General features: G+C 43.0%; 1 protein-coding gene across 1 annotated transcript in view; it reads right to left on the reverse strand.

Moving 5' to 3' along the window:
* Nucleotides 1-18,421, reverse strand: part of LOC125458493 (regulator of G-protein signaling 14-like) — a 101,174-nt gene that overhangs the window by 73,872 nt on the left and 8,881 nt on the right. The window lies entirely within an intron of this gene.

Genomic DNA, 18,421 nt, shown 5'->3' on the forward strand with positions numbered 1-18,421 from the left:
ACGACAGGGAACAATCAGGCCGTTTCAAACTTCTGTAAAATTCCAGTGTACATTAAAAGGCACTGAGATTTTAGACTACAGTTTCCTGAGCCGTGGGTTATGACCCCCAGAGAGGGGCCACAAGGTGAGGTGGTGAACAGTAATGGCTGCTACAGAACTTGAACTGACAGCTCTGAGGCTCCTTTAAATCTCCATGTTGTTGTTTTGACATTGAACGTGCTCTCACATACATTACAGGGCCTCATAGCTGCTGGAAAAAAAGAAAGTGAAAAAGGTGGGTGCAGTATTTTGGCAAACAAACATAATATGATTGAGAAACTTACTACCATTTTCACCTACCACCCCCAACCTTTCCCCTCCCACACTGACCTCAGCAGAAGTCAACATTCAACATTAGCTTTGGCACTTGACAAATCTTCACCCTGGGATCACGTAGTGGTTGGGGCTTTAAAAAAAGATCAAACATCCCATCCTTAATGATGGAAGAGTCCAACACGACAGCAAAAGATAAGGCTCAAGCAATTGCAGCAATGTTCAGCCAGAAGTGCTGAAGTGGATCACCCATCTCGGCCTCCTACAGTGGCCCCCACCACTGCAGATACCAGTCTTCAGCCAATTTGATTCACTCCACGTGATATCAAGAAACAGTTGGTTTCAGAAACTGGATCTGCAAAGGCTACGGGCCCTGACAACATTCCAGCAATAGGACTGAAGACTTGTGCTCCATAACTTGCCACTCCCTAAAATAAGTACTCTTCCAGTACAGTTACAAAACTGGTATCCACTTGATAATGTGGAAAATTGCCCAGGTATGTCCTGTATGCGAAATGTACGACAAATCCAACTCAGCCAGTTACTGCCCCTTCAGACCACGCTCAACCATCAGTAACTGTACCTGCTCAGCAATAACTTGCTCAGTAACACCCAGTTTGGATTCCACCAGGACCTCTCAGCTCCTGACGTAATTACAGCTTTGGATCAAATATGGACAAAAGAGCTGAATTCCAGAGTTGAGGTGAGAGTGACAGCCCTTGACAGCAAGGCTGCATTCAAAGTGGCGCATATTCCAGCATGGCAGAATGGATCCCAAATAAAACTGGAGTCAGCAGGAGTCAGAAAGAATATTCTGCGTTAGTTAGAGTCATGTCTGACAGATATGAAGATGGTCATGGTTGTTAGAGATCAGCCATCCAGTCCTAGGCCCAACCATCTTCAGCTGCTTCATCAAAGACCTTTCCTCCATCATAAGGTCAAAAGTGGGAATGTTTGCCAATGATTGCATAATGTTCAGCACCTTTTGCAACTCCTCTGATACTGAAGCAGTCCATGTTCAAATGCAACAGAACCTGGACAACATCCAGGCTTTGGCTGACAAGTAAGATTTGTGGATGTGAGTTTGCTCGCTGAGCTGGGAGGTTAGTTTTCAGATGTTTCGTCACCATTCTAGGTAACATCATCAGTGAGCGCTGGTGTTATGTCCCGCTTTCTATTTATCTGGTTAGGTTTTCTTGGGTTGGTGATGTCATTTCCTGTTCTTTTTCTCAGGGGATGGTAGATTGGCTCCAAATCAATGTGCTTGTTGATGGAGTTCCGGTTGGAATTCTCGTGCATGGTATTCCAACTGGAACTCCATCAACAAACACATTGATTTGGAGCCAATCTACCATCCCCTGAGAAAAAGAACAGGAAATGACATCACCAACCCAAGAAAACCTAACCAGATAAATAGAAAGCGGGAGATAACACCAGCGCTTCGTCGGAGGCTCACTGATGATGTTACCTAGAATGGTGACGAAACGTCTGAAGACTAACCTTCCAGCTCAGCGAGCAAACTCACATCCAGAACCTCAACCTGAGCTACAAATCTTCTCAAAACCCAGTAAGATTTGTGTTGCACAAATGCTAGGTAATGGCCAACTCCAATAAGAGACAATTGAACCACTGCCCCTTGATATTCAATGACATTGCCGTCCCTGAATCCCTCACTGTCAACATCCTGGGGGTTACCATTTACCAGAAGTTCAACGAGAGGAGCTACATAAATATGAGGTCTACATTAGCAGATCAGAGGAGAGGAATACTTCAGCAAGTAAGTCACCTCCTGACCCCCCAAAGCCTGTCCACCATCTACAAGGCACAAGTCAGGAGTGTGATGGAATACTCCCCACTTGCCCTGGAGTGCAGCCCTAACAACACTCAAGAAATTTGACGCCATCCAGGACAAAGCAGCCTATTGATTGACACCACATCCACAAGCATCCACTCCCTCCACCAGCGATGCTCAGCCGCAGCAATGTGTACCATGTACAAGATGCACTGCAGAAATTCACCAAGAACTAGAAACTGACACATAGTCAGTATAATCCAGATTGGCAAGGGCAACAAGTACATTGCTTAACCACCAGCCACGAAATTCCCCTCTAAGCTGCTCACCATATGGAACTGGGTCAAATACTGGAGATTGCTCCCTAAAGGCACTGTGGTTCTACCTCCAGCATATTGACCACAGCGGTGCAAGAGGACAGCCCACCACCACCTTCTCAGGGCACCTATGGGTGAACAATAAATCCTGGCCAGCTAATGACACCCACACCCTATGAGAGAATATGTAAAACCATGAGGAAAAGATTTGAGAGGGTGATGCTAAAGAGAGGGGTACAATATAGATTTGGCAGGTGCTGGATTTTGTGAAGAACTCCACATACAAAGATGGGCTTAGAAAGTCAGAGGCTGTGCTGTTTGAGCATTACAACAATAACTTGTCCTTCCATAACACCACTAAGAGCCAAATGTTGCAAGACAATTCATAAGAGCACTCCCAATTGAAATTTGACCACCTACTCACATAAGGAGGTATCAGAGAAATGGCCACAGAGGCAGACTATAAAGACTGTAAGTATCTGCATGAAGATACCAGAAACATCTCTCCACGTCTCAATCAGGGAAAAAAGATGAAAATCCACCAGAGTGCTCTTACAACATGAGGAGCAATGAGAATTCATTTTACAACAGCATTGTCTACTGCTCAGGCACAGCAGCAGACAGCAGAGTCCACTTCATCACTCAGACAGTCTTCCCACCATCCTCACCTTTCCCTTTTGCATGTCCCTGCCCTGTCTATCTGGCCTGCTTACTAGCACTTCCCTACTCCATCCCACGCTCTAATCCTAATCCTAATCCACCGGGTCCTGCTAGCCTGTCCCCTGTAAATCCAGAATGGCCGAGCTCCCCTTCTTCTGGCTCAACTTGCTAGCTTGTGGTGCCCCACACTCCCAGTGGTTCCTGCTAAATCCAGAAAGGTCCCATTAGCTCTCTCGAAGGCAGAACCATTTCTCCAATACAGGGGAGGGGCCAAGTGTGGGTTATAGTGAAGGCCACTGCATCCTAACCCCTCATCAACACCCTAACAAATGTAAGAATCAACCACCTGGTCTGTTGGCTGAAACCCAGATTTCCAAGTCTAAAGTCTTAGAAAATAAAACAGCACAGCACAGTATAGGCCCTTTGGCCCACGATGATGTGCCAACCTATCATCCTACTAAGAGCAAACTACCCGGCATTCCCTGCATTTTACTATCGCCCATGTCGTGCTTAAAAACCTCTGAACTATCTGACTCCACTACACTGCCAGCAGCGCATTCTACATGCCCACCACTCTCTGTGTAAAGATCACTTCAGTTGATCTCCAGAACCAGGCTGCAGACTCTAGTTGTATCAGTGATAATAGGAACTGCAGATGCTGGAGAATCCGAGATAACAAAGTGTGGAGCTGGATGAACACAGAGGGTCAAGCATCAGGTTTTGTGCTCCTAAGATGCTGCTTGGCCTGCTGTGTTCATCCAGCTCCAAACCTTGTTATTACAGACTCTAGCTGGTCTCTTAGCATCATGGAATAGTTGCACCATAGAAGATGATACCCTTCAGTCCATCATATCTGTGTCCTCCGTCGGAAGAACTGCATAATTAGTTCCACCCCCCAGCATTTCCACTCACACACATCTCCACAACTCCTTATAGATCGCACAATTTACTTTTGTCTTCAGAGAATTGTTCTTTAGAAGCCACAATTGCATCCGCTGGCCACACACTCTCAAGTATCACCCTAACCTCTCGGTAAAAATGTCCTTCCTCTTGCACATAAGTGAAAGCAGGGAACTGTGCGGCTATGGTAAATCTGAAATAAGAATGGAAATATTCAGCGGAATCTGAGGAGAGAGAAATCAGAGTGGGTATGTCAGGATGGCAAATACCTTTCATCAGAATGGGGAAAAGGCTGGAGATGTAATTGGGTTTGAGCCAAGGTGGGTGGGACAGGGACAACACCAAGATCAGTGATAGAGAGGAGAAGACAAGGGAGAGATCAAATGGCAGAAAAGAGTCAGTCTTTCAGTAGCAAAGAGAATGGAGATGGGGTAAGCAAAGAAACAAAGAAACAATAGTTGTCACTGGAGCTGTCTGGAAGCAAAATGAGAGAAACATGCAGAGAAAGGAAAGGAAATTGAGGGCTGTGGGGGAGGAGAGAAGAGTCTACTGTCTTAAATTCAGTGAAGCATTCAATGTATGCTGACTCATTGAAAGATGAGGTTCCAAACTTTAAGACTCAATGTTGAATTCCGCCAGCTCAGACACAAACCCAACAAGCTACAATTGCCATCTGCCACACCCATTACCACTTCCTTTCCTTTCCATGACATGTTCTGTTTTTTTTTGTTTTCAGACAGTGGTTTCTGTTTTTGTTCTGTCAGACTCTCTTTGTGGTCTTTTCAAACCAATGCTTCTTATTGTTTGTTTTCTCCAGTCTCACAGACCTGCTTTTTGTCCCTTGTCCCTCAGTTGAAACTCTTCAATCTCCCATTTTGCTGTCTGTAACAATGCTTCATTACCTTAATAAGTTGACTCTGTTTCTCGATCTGTGCATATTGCCAGAAATGCTGAGCGCTTCCACGTTCATTTTGTACATCACAATGCCGCTACTTATGTGTTTTTTCATTCATTTTCAGGACAAGGATTTTGCTGGCTAGATCAGCATTTATTGCCCATCTCTAATTGCCCAGAGGGTGGTTAAGAGCCAACCACATTGCTGTACGTCTGGAGACACATGTAGACCAGACCAGGTAAGGCTGGTCCACTAAAAGACATTAGCGAACCAGATGGGTTTTTCGAAAAATCAACAATGGAATCATGGTCAGCATTTAACTCTTAATTCCAGAATTTTTTTATTGAATTCAAATTCCCTGATCAAATTTAAACCAGGGTTTGCATAACATCACTCAGAGTTAGTAAGAACGACTGATGCTAGAATCAGAGATAACACAGTGTGGAGCTGGAGGAACACAGCAGCTCAGGCAGCATTAGAGGAGCAGGAAAGTTGACTTTTCGGGTCAGGACCGTTCTTCTGGAAAAAAAACCTAGCATAACATTACTGGGTCTCTGAATTAACAATCCAGTCATAACACAACGAAGCCGTCGCCTTCCCTTGAGCTGGTGTCATTTGATTCCCAACCCTTTTGCCACTGTTGGCTTCTCCCAGTCTGCCTGGACCCTTCATGCTATTGAATATTCTTGGCTCGAAATTCAATCATGGGAGCTACTTATTTCGGCCAACAGTTCCTTGTTGCCTCCCTATAATCCCCATCCTACATGTATCAAACGAACTTGGTCAGTGATTTCCTAAACCACTTGTCCAAACCTAGACTAACTAAGAAACAATGAATTGACCATCACCCTCAGCTCCCTTACAAATCTTTCCTGTTACTAAGATTACTGTCTCTTATCAGCTCACCACTCATTCCCGTACTGCTATGCTCCCGCTGGTGCTCATAACATAGCCCAAGTCTTCCTTACCTCAAAGCTTCTCCAAGTGCCCACATGTGGTAGCACTCAAAACACCATCTCAGTCGAACGTGGCCTCAGAAACCATTCCAGCGAGGAGATTTAAGTGGCCATTTCAGGGCTGCATTTGCGCAGTACTGTTTGCACACCATTATACTGCAGTTTCCCCCTTTCAGGTGAATGGTAAAAATCTGAAGATCAGGGCAGGCCTTCTGGACCTTAGGATGTAACACTATTTGAGAGATTTCAGTGTTTTGATGGGACTCTGTTCGTGTGGGAAGAACACTGGAAAAGAGCAAATCTTTGACATATTTTGAACACGTGAGAAACCAATGACAAGTATTGCAATGAGTGTTTGTCTTTGCTTACAATGAGTCATTAACTCTTTTCTCAATAACAGAAGGCTTTTAACCCTGCAACTTGAATTGTTTGAGCTGGTAGAATCTGTACAGGCCAGAGGTTGGGCCCATCCCACTCCTTTCAGCAGAAGTGCCTAGTGGGTTGACGAAGGGATGCAGCATTTAATGGGTGACTGACAATAAAAAGTATGAAAGCCCACTTCCCATCCAAGTGCTGCTTACCCAATTGGAAGATATCAGCTCAACAGTGCCACCCATGGAGGTGGGCACCAATGGGATTGCAGGATCGCAGGGATGGGACGAGTAGGCACTTTGAAGCAAGGGTACGTTTTGTTCAGAAATCTAGTAGGGCCAGAAAAATAGGTCCCAAATACTGGGGTGCCATATTATTGAGCACATTCCCTGGGACTGAACCATGGTCATGAAGGTGTTATCATTGAGGGCTCCTCCTTAGAATATTGAAAAGGAATGCACTGCAAGGGGAACCAGCTGAGAGGATCCTTGGTCATCTCCTCACATGACTGTTTTCTCTTTCATTATTAATCCGTTAGCAGGACATGGTTCCTTACTGAGCACGTGATTTCCAGAACATGGCCAGAACATGGCTGCAGTGTTGAGATGCTCCCTGCTGGTAATACACTTCCCCACATCTTCCACCTCCAGATTCCTAACTCTCTCATCTTTCAGGCCGTCTCCAAAAGGACTGGCAAATTCCAGCCCGGGAAATCACTCAGTTCCCTCTCCACAGCCTTTATGTTCTTCCTAAAGTCGAACAACTTAAAACCCCATGACAATGCTCGAAGATCCCTCCTGCAGCTGGAAACAATGGAAGTGTCTTTAATCTCAACACAATCACCTACGAGTCACATGCCAGCAAGGGCATACATCCTCATCCATCATTAAAGTACCAGAAACAGCTAACCTACCAGCAATGTAGGAATACTGCCAATACATGGACTGTAGATGAAGAGCTACCGCCATGCACTCTCGACCAACAAAAAGTAATGTCCACATACTTTGCAGTACTCTGGCACCAAAACTCCTGTGCACATTCCTCATTTGAGAGGTAGGCAGAACATCTCATTGGCTTAACCGTATCCCCTGTTGATGGAGAATACCACTATTGCTGCTTTGGCACAACAGCAGCCTGAAATGATCATATTTTTGAGGAGCCTCCATTCTTCGAGGTTAATATGAAGTGGGCTCACCAACTATCAGGGCCGAGAGAAGTGGCCTTAGAGGAAATTTGGGTTCCTTCAGTAGAATCTGATAGGGATCCGAGCAAAGTGGGCCAAGACGGAATTGCCAAGATTAGAGGAATTCTGTGAGGCCTTTCTTGACATTAGGAGAAAGATACTTTACTTTTCATTGCTATTGCCAAACCATATGATGATTCTCTCACTCAACAACAGAAAGTTGCCAAATAAAAGGGCTCATAGCTTGCGAAACGCCTCATTCATGACATAACTAACCTCATTGATATGCAGTTTCCTATTTCAAAAATATGCCAAATGTTCTAGACATCATGAATTCTCAATGTGAAAGTCAGTGTGGTTGCTGGCTGACTAAAACGCCCATTTGGTCCATGTTGGACAGCAGGCACCAAAATACACTTTTAGATATGAACAGCTGTGAAACTTAGAATCATAGAATCCCTACAATGTAGAAAGAGGCCATTCAGCCCATCAAGTCCACACTGATCATCTGAAAACATCTCACCCAGACACACACCCCAACCCTGTCCCTATAACCCTACATTTCCCATGGCTAATCCACACAGCCTGTGCATCTCTGGACACTCTGGGGTAATTTAGCATGGTCAATCCCTGCACTATGGGAGGGAGCTAGAGCACCTAGAGGAAATGCATGCAGACACAGGGAGAATATGCAAGCTCTACACAGACTGAGGCCCGAGGTTGGAATTAAACCTGGGTCCCTGGCACTGAGAGACACCACTGAGCCACCATACCTCATAGGGCATCAGAGGGCACTCTCCATGGGCAACAGCTACGTGCACACCATGTCCAAAGCCTTTGCCATTCAACCTGTGCCAGCGTGTAAGAATCCTCATGGCAGACCAATGATCCATTTACAGGGTGCTTCTCAGTGCTGCATCTCAGTCTGGATCATCAATCAATTGTAATGCTGCTGCAAGGATACTTTGCAATTCAGACATGCCCCCATGTTATGGGCAGGACCTGGCTATATCTCTGTGCTCTTTGCTCACTGTCATAGCATGCAGTGACTGACACAGCACATCTGAATCCTCACAGCATCCCTGCCTTGCATTGTCTTTTTGTGCTTTGGCCTCTGAGCCAGAGGTACCGGTATAGTACTGCTTATATTACCTTGTTGTTTAGCACAGACAGAAACCCAGGAAACCTGCCATAATTGTTGATAGGACCTCAGTCCAGTCAAGTGGGTCACTTTCACTGAGGAGATCCTGGCACAGTATGTCAAGGGCAACCTGTGATACCAGTCCAGGGGCTTAGTCAGGCAGTCAGCCGCTGAGACTGGTCAGAGACAGGAAACACTCCACGTTAGGGGTGAAGAGCTGAAACACTACCAATCTTGATTCTTTCTGCCCTACAGTGGGCTGTTTTCCTCCTGGGATGAGAGAGAGATAAGCAAGAAGGGACAATGAAAGTGAGCTTCACAGTTGTAGGTATTGGTGCAAGTGGAGAGGTATGCCAAGTGAATGAGTATGCAGCACAGAGGGCATGAAGGGTCAATGGTCTCACAAGTTCAAGTGGGTGACAGCAAGTGAGGGAAGATATTGCAGGTATAATGAGAGTAATCGAGCAGGAACCTTAGTGGCAGATGGGTACAGTAGCAGAATTAGAGTGAGTGTAAGGTATGGGAGAGAAGACAGTGGGATTTACACCTGCACAGTAAAGAAGGTTATTGGCCTTCTTCCTACAGTGCTGGACATTCTTTTAGATGTCTGAGACGACACTGACCTAGGTGGTAAGCTGACATGGGCTGGTGTTGTGACCTGCACTACTAATTCTAGGGATGGAGGAAGTCTTGCCTCTGAACCATCCCATCCATCAGGAGCTCATTGCTCACAAAGTGAGCTGCTAAATTTCTGCCAGTCTGCCATTCCTGGGGCAGAAATTGTGCAGGGTGACTCCAGACTTGGCAGCATTTGTCCAGGTGTCGAGTGGGCGCTTTATCGATAGCATCAGCCCATTCCAGATATTCAAGCAACAATACATTTGTTCCAGAAAATGGCATAGGATCGAATGAGAGGGACACCATAGGGATAGAGTAAGCCATTTAATAAGGTGAGTTTCTTGGGATAACTCACACAGCCTTGCAGCAAAAGTTTTCCAAAAATCTTAGCCAAAATAAACAAGATTCAGCCCACGCCTGTTCTGACAAGTGTAAGATGAATTGTTTCAATAGGATCAGAGATAATGGGAACTGCAGATGCTGGAGATTCCAAGATAATAAAATGTGAGGCTGGATGAACACAGCAGGCCAAGCAGCATCTCAGGAGCACAGGTGCTCCTGAGATGCTGCTTGGCCTGCTGTGTTCATCCAGCCTCACATTTTATTATCTTGTTTCAATAGGAGTTTTTCGGCAATAATGAAACAATATTGACCAAGCTAATGACAAAATGCTGTCACTTAAGGCATTCTCTTTCTCGGTGTGAAATAAAAATAGCTCCACTGGTACTAATGTCAGTTGACACTCTGTACACCGTAACTAATTAAGGTACTTGAATGTAATTCAAGCATCCATTGGCAATTCATTGTATAATCATACAGTTCACAACTACAGCTCCAGGGCAGCTTAGGTCTGGAGCTGCAAAGTGCACACCTTTAAACTTTGTTCTCATGGTACCAAGAGACATGCATCTTTCTTCATATATCTCCTTATGTACCATAAAACTTGAGAATAATATATACTGTTCTGACTTGCCTTGTATACTTCAACAGCATGAACATCATTTGAAAATATTGCTTTATCTTTGGTCTTTGCATCTGGAGTTAACAGTGAAGGAAACTGATGACTTAATTTAATATGTCAGTGTAGTTACTGTTGCAATATAGGACATGCATCCAAATAGCACACAGCAAGTCCCATAAACTGCAATGTGACAACACCTGGAGGATGTGAGCTTCCCTCTTTAGGCCAGCTCTTATGACCCATCAGGTAGGGTGAGCTATGATCTTGATGGCTGCACTCCTAATTCTGTAGCAATTTGGTTCTACATCCATTAACATGGCAGTTATTGTTATGGATCTGGAGCCATATGTAGCCCCAGACTAGGTCAAGATAGTTTCTCTGAAGACATTAAAGAATCCAATAGAATTGTTTTCCTGACAACCTGGTTGTTTCAGTATTAAAGGGATGAGGATTTATTGCAGCTTTGTTGGATGTTAAATTTCCCTAGCTGCTGTGCTGGGATTTGAATTCATATTTCCAAAGCACTTGTCTGAGCCTCTGGGTGCCTAATCAAATGCCTTTACCACTGCATGCCCCCTGTCTCCACTCCATTTAGTTCTTTTATCTAAAATTACCATTGAATATTCTTTCATCACTCTCACATTCCAGGACATCTGTCTCACAGAATGAAGTCTTCTTATGTCTCTTCTTTAAGTGATAAATTGAAATGTGTTTTCTTGGTTACTGATGTTCTTTCCAGCAATATTGTCTCATCCTTATTTCTTCATCATCCATTCTTCCTAAAATTCCTTCATAATTTTGAACTGTTGTACAGATCTCCCTTAATCTTCTTCACTGGAAGAATAGATTTTTAAAAATAATTTCTCATTCTTGGCCCCGTTCCTCGGGAATCTCTCTAAGTTATTCATTGTTCCTCCCTCGCAACAAACATCTCCATAACCAGACTGACTTGCTGTTTGTCCCACTTCTGCTTGGGGAACTTCACTGTACACAGGTTGCTTTCTGGATTGGCCAACAAAACAATGAATTGACCTCACAAGCACTTTGAAATGTGCTTGTATTTGCTTAGATACATGAATACAACACAAAGGACTCAGCTGATTAGAGGATTATTGCCATGAATTTTTACCAGGTTTGAGACACACAGGTGGTGGCTTGCTTCACAGAGATCTGATTGCACTCGCAGTTAGATGCTGTCTGCCCTAAAAGGTCATTTGAATTAAAATTCACAGGGGAAATGACCTGACACTGTTCTTCACTGACTTCTCCGGAATTTAACTGGGTGATATGTCAAGCCACAAAACGACTCAGGTCTTTGTTCAAGATGATTTTTATTGATACTGTATATTGGAGGACACCCCTGCAGTAGCAGCTAACCTTCGCTCATCTGTTTTCTGCAAAGAAAAATGATAAAGGAAATGTGTCTGCCCATCAACACCTTGGCTCAAGGCCAGGCTAAGGTCTTACGACAGAGACGAGAGTGTTGATTTTAATCAAACAGTAACCTACTTCTAGGACCTCATAAAATTTGTAGCAAAACAGCATTTACCTCTTCCTTTTTGACATTGGTTTGCCCTGTAGCTATCCCCTGTGTCCTTCACATGGGTAGACTAGGCATCTCTCTGGATAAGGCCCGAGTCTACATCAAATAAAATGGCAAGACATAGCCTCCTGGATGAATGTCAAATATTCCAGTGCCCCAATTACAAAGGAGAACAAAGAAGGATAGCACCCAGCCCTGGCTTCCCAGCCAAAATCTGTCCCTCGATGTTACCTTTCCTGTGTCATCCTACAGTCTCCAAGCACAAAATATTAACTTCCAAAACTCAGGGAAGACGCTTGACTGGCCTCCAACAACCATAGCCATCTCTTTTTGTACCAGTCATGACTCCAACCAGCAAAGAGATTTCCTCCAATTTTTATTGACTCTTATTTTGCCAGAACTCCTTGATGTCCCACTCAGTGAGATGGCGCTTTGTTATCGCTTTCACTTCACCTCTGAAATTCAGCTCATTTATCCACATTGTAATGAGGCTGTAATGAGGTCAGGAGCTGACTGGCCCTGGTGGAGCCCAAACTGGGCATCACTGAGCAGATTATTGCCTAACAGATGCTACTTGATAACACTGTTGATGACACCTTCAATCACTTTGTTCCCAATAAATGTCAAAATCCTTGATGACAAGAAACATTTCTCGATTTGGATCTATCCATGTTTCCTCCCATGGATAGGCATCCAGGCTGCAAGTAGCCTGGAATCCTCCATTGGGGCAACGTGACCAACTCAGCATCTCTGATGACCATGCAATCAATGTCAAACACACAACACTTTGAAAGGTAAATAGAATTGGGAACTTTTTCCTGTCACCTAGCATTGCAATGATTTTTTTTTCAGAAGTGGAAGCTATATGAGCAAATAAATAAGGAGTAAGATAGTAGAGAAGCTGTAGCAGATGTTGAAGAGGATTTCTCACAATTTTCAATGCAGAAATACTCCATTAAAAAGAAAAGACTCTGTGAGAAGGACAAAATGTCCAAGTCTAATTGAGAAGATTGAGGATGGCGGCATATTAAATGAAAGGTGTGAAATGTTGCAAAGAACCATGTCAGGCCAGGTGACTGGGAAAATTGAAGTCATCAGCAAAGAATGATTTAATGATAAAAATGAGGAAGGAAGTAGATAAAGAGAGGAAACTAGCAAACAATACAAAACAGCTATTAAGAGCTTTTACAACTATGTAGCAAAAGAAAGAAAACTAAAATAAATGCTGGTGACTTACAGAATGAGCCTGGGGAATCAACAATAGCAAACAAAAAATGCCAGGTACGTGAAACAAATATTTTACAAGTGTTACATAGTGGAAGAGCCGAAAAGCATTCTGACAATCGTAGAGAATTAGTGCACAAAAGAGAAGGAAGCTCATAACATTATCATTACCACAAGAGAAAATGTGCGAGTAAAAACTAATGGACTGAACAAGTAGACATAATGTAGAGGTGCCGGTGTTGGACTGGGATGGACAAGGTCAGAAGTAACACAACACCAGGTTATAGCCCAACAGGTTTATTTGAAATCACAAACCTTCTGGACACTGCTTCATCAGGTGAATTCCTGGACTTCACCTGACAATAAAGCAGCATTCTGAAGGCATGTGATTTCAAATAAACCCGCTAGGCTATAGCCTGTTGTTGTGTGACTTCCAAAAAGGCATAGATATGAACGGGGGGAGGGGGTATATAATTCTGCAGAAGTAATTTATGATAATATTCAGAAAATTAGCACGCAGGAACTCTAATCTCGTCATTGTGATTACTGCCAGTGTAAGTGCAGTGTGTTCAGAAATAGGAAGATAAAACAGCTTAATGTTTGTTTGGAAAGATGGTGCGGGATAGGTGTCCTCAGATTTCTAGGATTCTGGTCTTGGTTCTGATAGAGATGGTACCTGTACATTCAAATAAAAACAAAACAATGCAGATGCATGTTTTCAAAATCACTTTGGACTTGAAATGTTAACTTTGCTTCTCTCTTTCTTTGCAGATACTGCTGGATGTGCTGAGTTCCTCTAGCAATTTCTGATTTGTTTGACACCTGTAAAAACTGATGGTTGCATACGGACAGAGCCAGGGGTGCATTCCTTGAGGGGTGTTTTGCTCGTGCTGTTGGTGAGAGTATATAATAACTCAGCAGGGATATGCGAACTAGGAGAGAATGTTAGAAGCCTATACCAGGGTCCACAAAATGCTGGGAGAGACAGATGGTAATAAAATGGAAAGCAGTAAGTAAATAGGCAGAATCGGACTAAGGGAGAAAGTAAAGAAGTCTAAATCAAAGTAATGCCACATGTAAGTGGACAGATGGGATATAGCTTATAAGGTTTGGGAATCGCAGGCCCAGGTTGCTTTTTGGAATGATATGGCAAATTTGGAAAATACAGAGAGGTTGTTAGATTAGTTAAAATGGGGGGTTTTAATCATCCGTGTATCAATGGGATAATGCCGATGTAAGGGACAACAAGGAACTAGCACTGGAAGATTGTGTTCAGAGTAATTACCTAAAGTAATCTGTTCCCCATACAAAAAGAAAGGAAGAGCTGCTAGGCATGACTACTGGGGAATGAAATAGGTCAAGTGAATTATTGATAGTGGGTAAACATTTGGAGAATAGTGACCATTTTATCTGCACATGGACTTCCAGAATCATAGAATCCCTGCAGCATGGAAGCAGTCATTCATCCCATATCAATTCTCCAAAGAGGAACCCAACCCCCTACCCACTCTCTGTGACCTTACTTTTCCCATGGCCAATCCATCCACCCTGTACATGTCTGGACAATTTTAACATGGCCAATCTACCCTAACCTGCACATCTTTGGACTGTGGGCAGAAACTGGAGCACGCAAAGGAAACCCACCCAGGCAGAGGGAGAATGTGCAAACTCCACACAGACAGCTGCCCAAACCTGGGTCCCTGGCGCTGTGAGGGAGTAGTGCTAATCACTGAGCCATCATGCCACCAAGGTTCAAAATGATGATACAAAATGACATTAGTCAATCTCAAGAAAGAGAGTGGACTACATTGGAGATAATGGGAACTGCAGATGCTGGAGAATTCCAAGATAATAAAATGTGAGGCTGGATGAACACAGCAGGCCAAGCAGCATCTCAGGAGCACAAAAGCTGACGTTTCGGGCCTAGACTCTGATGAAGGGTCTAGGCCCGAAACTTCAGCTTTTGTGCTCCTGAGATGCTGCTTGGCCTGCTGTGTTCATCCAGCCTCACATTTTATTATCTTGGACTACATTGGAGCATGTGCAGAACTGAGTCAAATGGACTGAAAGCAAATGTAGCGGAGAAAAACAGCAATTGAACAATGGGCACCTTTCAAACAGGAGATGGCTTGACCACAGTTGTGGAAAATGCTTTCAAATATGAAGGGTAGGACAAACAAATCCAGAGGTCTCTAGGTGACAGAGGAGATAAAAATTCAGATGAAGAAGAAAAGGCATACTTCTGACAGCTGCTAGGTAGGCAGTACCACTGAGAATGAAACTTATGACAGGATTTTTCAGATAGGTGAAAAAGGCAAAGAGCAATTATGATATAAAGCTGGCAGCAAAAATAGAAGGATATTTCAAAGTCTTCCATAAAGACACAGTAAATGGATGATACAAGGAGGAGTGGGGTCTAAAAAGGGCACTTCCACTCTGAAGCAAGAGATACATCTGAGAAACTTAACAAATATCTTGTGTCTATCTCTAACTATGTAGCACATACTGCTCCAGCATGACAACAGGGGAGGAAGGTTTGTCAATAGAAGGGATTAAAATCAAAAAGCAGAAGTTATTGAATGAGTTGTCAGCGCTTAAACTTAAAACAACGAGTTCTGATGAGGCACAATTGAGGATATTGAAGAAAGCAAAAATGGAAATTACTAAATTTCTTACAATTAGCTTTCAATCTTCCCTACATTTGGGATGGTGCCAGAGGACTGGAGAATTAGAAACATTACAGTCTTTTTCAATAAACCTTACAATAATCTGTCTACAATTACAGACCAGCTGTTTTAGCTTTAATGTTGGAGAAACTTCCAGAAACAATTATTTTTGACAGAATTGATCCTTTGTCTTTATTCATTCACAGGATTAGAGTATTGCTGGTTAGGCCAGCATTTATTGCACATCCCTCATTGCCCAGAGTTAACCACATTGCTGTGGATCTGGAGTCACATGTAAGATAGACCAGATAAGGACGGCAGTTTCCTTCCCTAGAGGACATTAGTGAACCAAATGGGTTTTTCCTGACAATCAGCAGTGGATTCATGGTCAGTTTTAGACTCTTAATTCCAGATATTTATCAAATTCAAATTCTACAATCTGGAGTGGTAGGATTTGAAACCATATTCCCAGAATGTCATCTGGGTCTCTAGATTAACAATCCAGCAACAATACCATGGCACCATCACCTCCCACAGAGAAAAAGGATTGAAAGAGGCAGCATGGATTTGTCAGAGGAAAATCATGCCTCACTAACTTGCTGGAGGTTTTTAAAGAAGTAATAGAAAGAGATTAGGAAGGGAAGGCTGTTGATGTCATGTGCACAGATTTCCAAAAGGCATTTTATACTGAAAAAAGGCAGATTTGTATGAAAGTTTATAGGTTACAGAATAAAAAGTACAGTACCAATGTGGATGCAAAATTATCCCAAGGGTTAGGAAACATATTCATGGGTAGTTTTTGACCTGGAAGAAGGTTTGCAGTGGAGTTCTCTTTGGGTCAGCATTGGGACCCTTGCTTTGCCTGATATGTTGATAACCAATCTAAATCTTAGAGTGGAAGGAGATTATTTCAAAGTTTGTAGATGATACAAAACCTGAGACAATTGTTAACTGTGAGGAAGTCAGTGCAGAATTTCAAAAGAACATTGACACATAAGTGGAGTGGGCGAATGGGAAGCAGATAAGGTACAATACAGATGAGTGTGAGATGATGTTGTTTGGAACAAAAAACGTCGAGAGACAATGTAAAATAAAGGGTTTCAGGAGCAGGGAGCACTGAACATCTATGTACATTAGACATTACATGTAGTAGAACAGTCACTGAAAGCTGTTAATAAAACATAAAGTGTCCTAGGCTTAATAAACAGGTCATAGGATACAAGAGGAAGGATGCAATGATTAACATACAGAAGGCACTGGGTAGACCTCAGCTGGGGTATTGTTAACAGTTCTATGTGTAGCACTTTAGGAAGGATGTGAATACATTAGAGAAAGTATGGAAGAGTTTTAGGCAAATTGGTACAAGGATGACGTACCTATCACATATAGACAGGGTGGTTAAAAAGGCATTTAGCATGCTTGCCTTTGCTCAGTCCTTGGGAAGACTTGTTGAGATTTTACAGGACATTGGTGAGGCCTCTCCTGGAATATTGGCTACAGGAAGGATATTATTAAGCCGGAGAGGATTCAGAAGAGATTTACCAGGATGTATGGTAGTTTTGAGTTATAAAGAAAGGCTAAATGAGCTGGATGGGCAGTTCTGAGGAAGGGTCACCGGACTCGAAACGTTAATTCTGTTTTCTCCCTCACAGATGCTGCCAGGCCTGCTGAGTTTTTTCCAGCAACTTTGTTTTTGTTCCTACGTGGGCTGGGACTTTTTCACTGGAGCATAGGGGGTTGAGAAGCAACCTGATAGATGTTTATAAAATGATGAGAGGCATACATAGATTTTAAAAATATATGAGAGGCAATTTTTTTATGCAGAAGGTTGTTCATATGTGGAATGAACTTATTGAGAAAGTGGTGGATGTGGGTACAATTACAACGTTTAAAAGACATTTGGATAAGTACATGAACAGGAAAGATTGGGAGGGATGTGGGCCAGGAACAGGCAGGTGAGATTAGTTTAATTCAGGATTATGTTTGGCATAGACTGTGTTGGGCTGAAGAGTCACTTTCCATGTGGCATGACTCTGAGCCTATGACTCTGTTACGAGAAGAGTTCAGAGAAGCTGAGACTGTTTTGCTTGGAGAGGAAAGAGCTAAGAGGAGATTTGATGGGAGTTTTCAAAATCATCCCTGACGAACAGACTGAGAACCAGAGAGAAAATTTTTAAAATGCAGTCATTTCTGATAGAATGCAGTTGTTCTGTTCTTGTGCGACCTTGCGCTGTCAGAAAATAGCACTGTAACTGTGACATTTAAAGTGATGGGGATGGAATTGCATTATAACCTATATAGAAGGGGAAAGTTCATATTTTGCAAATTGTATTGTACAATTCTTTGATCGCATTAAAACCAATTCGCGTTGAAGAAACACGCATTATATGATAACTGAGCTGTGTTTTTGATTGTGGCAATACTCTTACTTTAAGAGCTGTACTTCGTTGTTTTGTGAAGAGAGTTTGAGACTGAGGTGTTGAATAGTCTGCTGAAAGCCCATTATAACCACCCTGTGAGAACTTGGTCTTTGCTGGCACAATAGAAATAGCCTGAATGGGTATGGCCAAGTTCCCACAGAAGCAGGATGTTTAGTTTTAGTTTTCTGCAGTTGCTGGAATCCTGAAGCTGGATTTGGAAGACCTTATTCCTCTCCCTGTTACAGCTAAAAGCTGGGGCTTCTCTTTCTGCTGCTAGAATTGCACATGAGACAATCTGTTTTATCAAATTTGCCTTTGCCAAGGGTGTGTTTACAGGATGTTTGAACAGTCAGTTAATATAAATATTGTTTTGCTAAGCATTTCAGTAGAGTTACAGTTGAGCCAACTCTTTTCTTCTATTTTTATTTTGTCTGTGTTCTAAGTGTAGTGTAAAAATAAAG

This window comes from Stegostoma tigrinum, chromosome 13, assembly GCF_030684315.1.
Source record: "Stegostoma tigrinum isolate sSteTig4 chromosome 13, sSteTig4.hap1, whole genome shotgun sequence".
In the NCBI taxonomy this organism is placed as follows: Eukaryota; Metazoa; Chordata; class Chondrichthyes; order Orectolobiformes; family Stegostomatidae; genus Stegostoma; species Stegostoma tigrinum.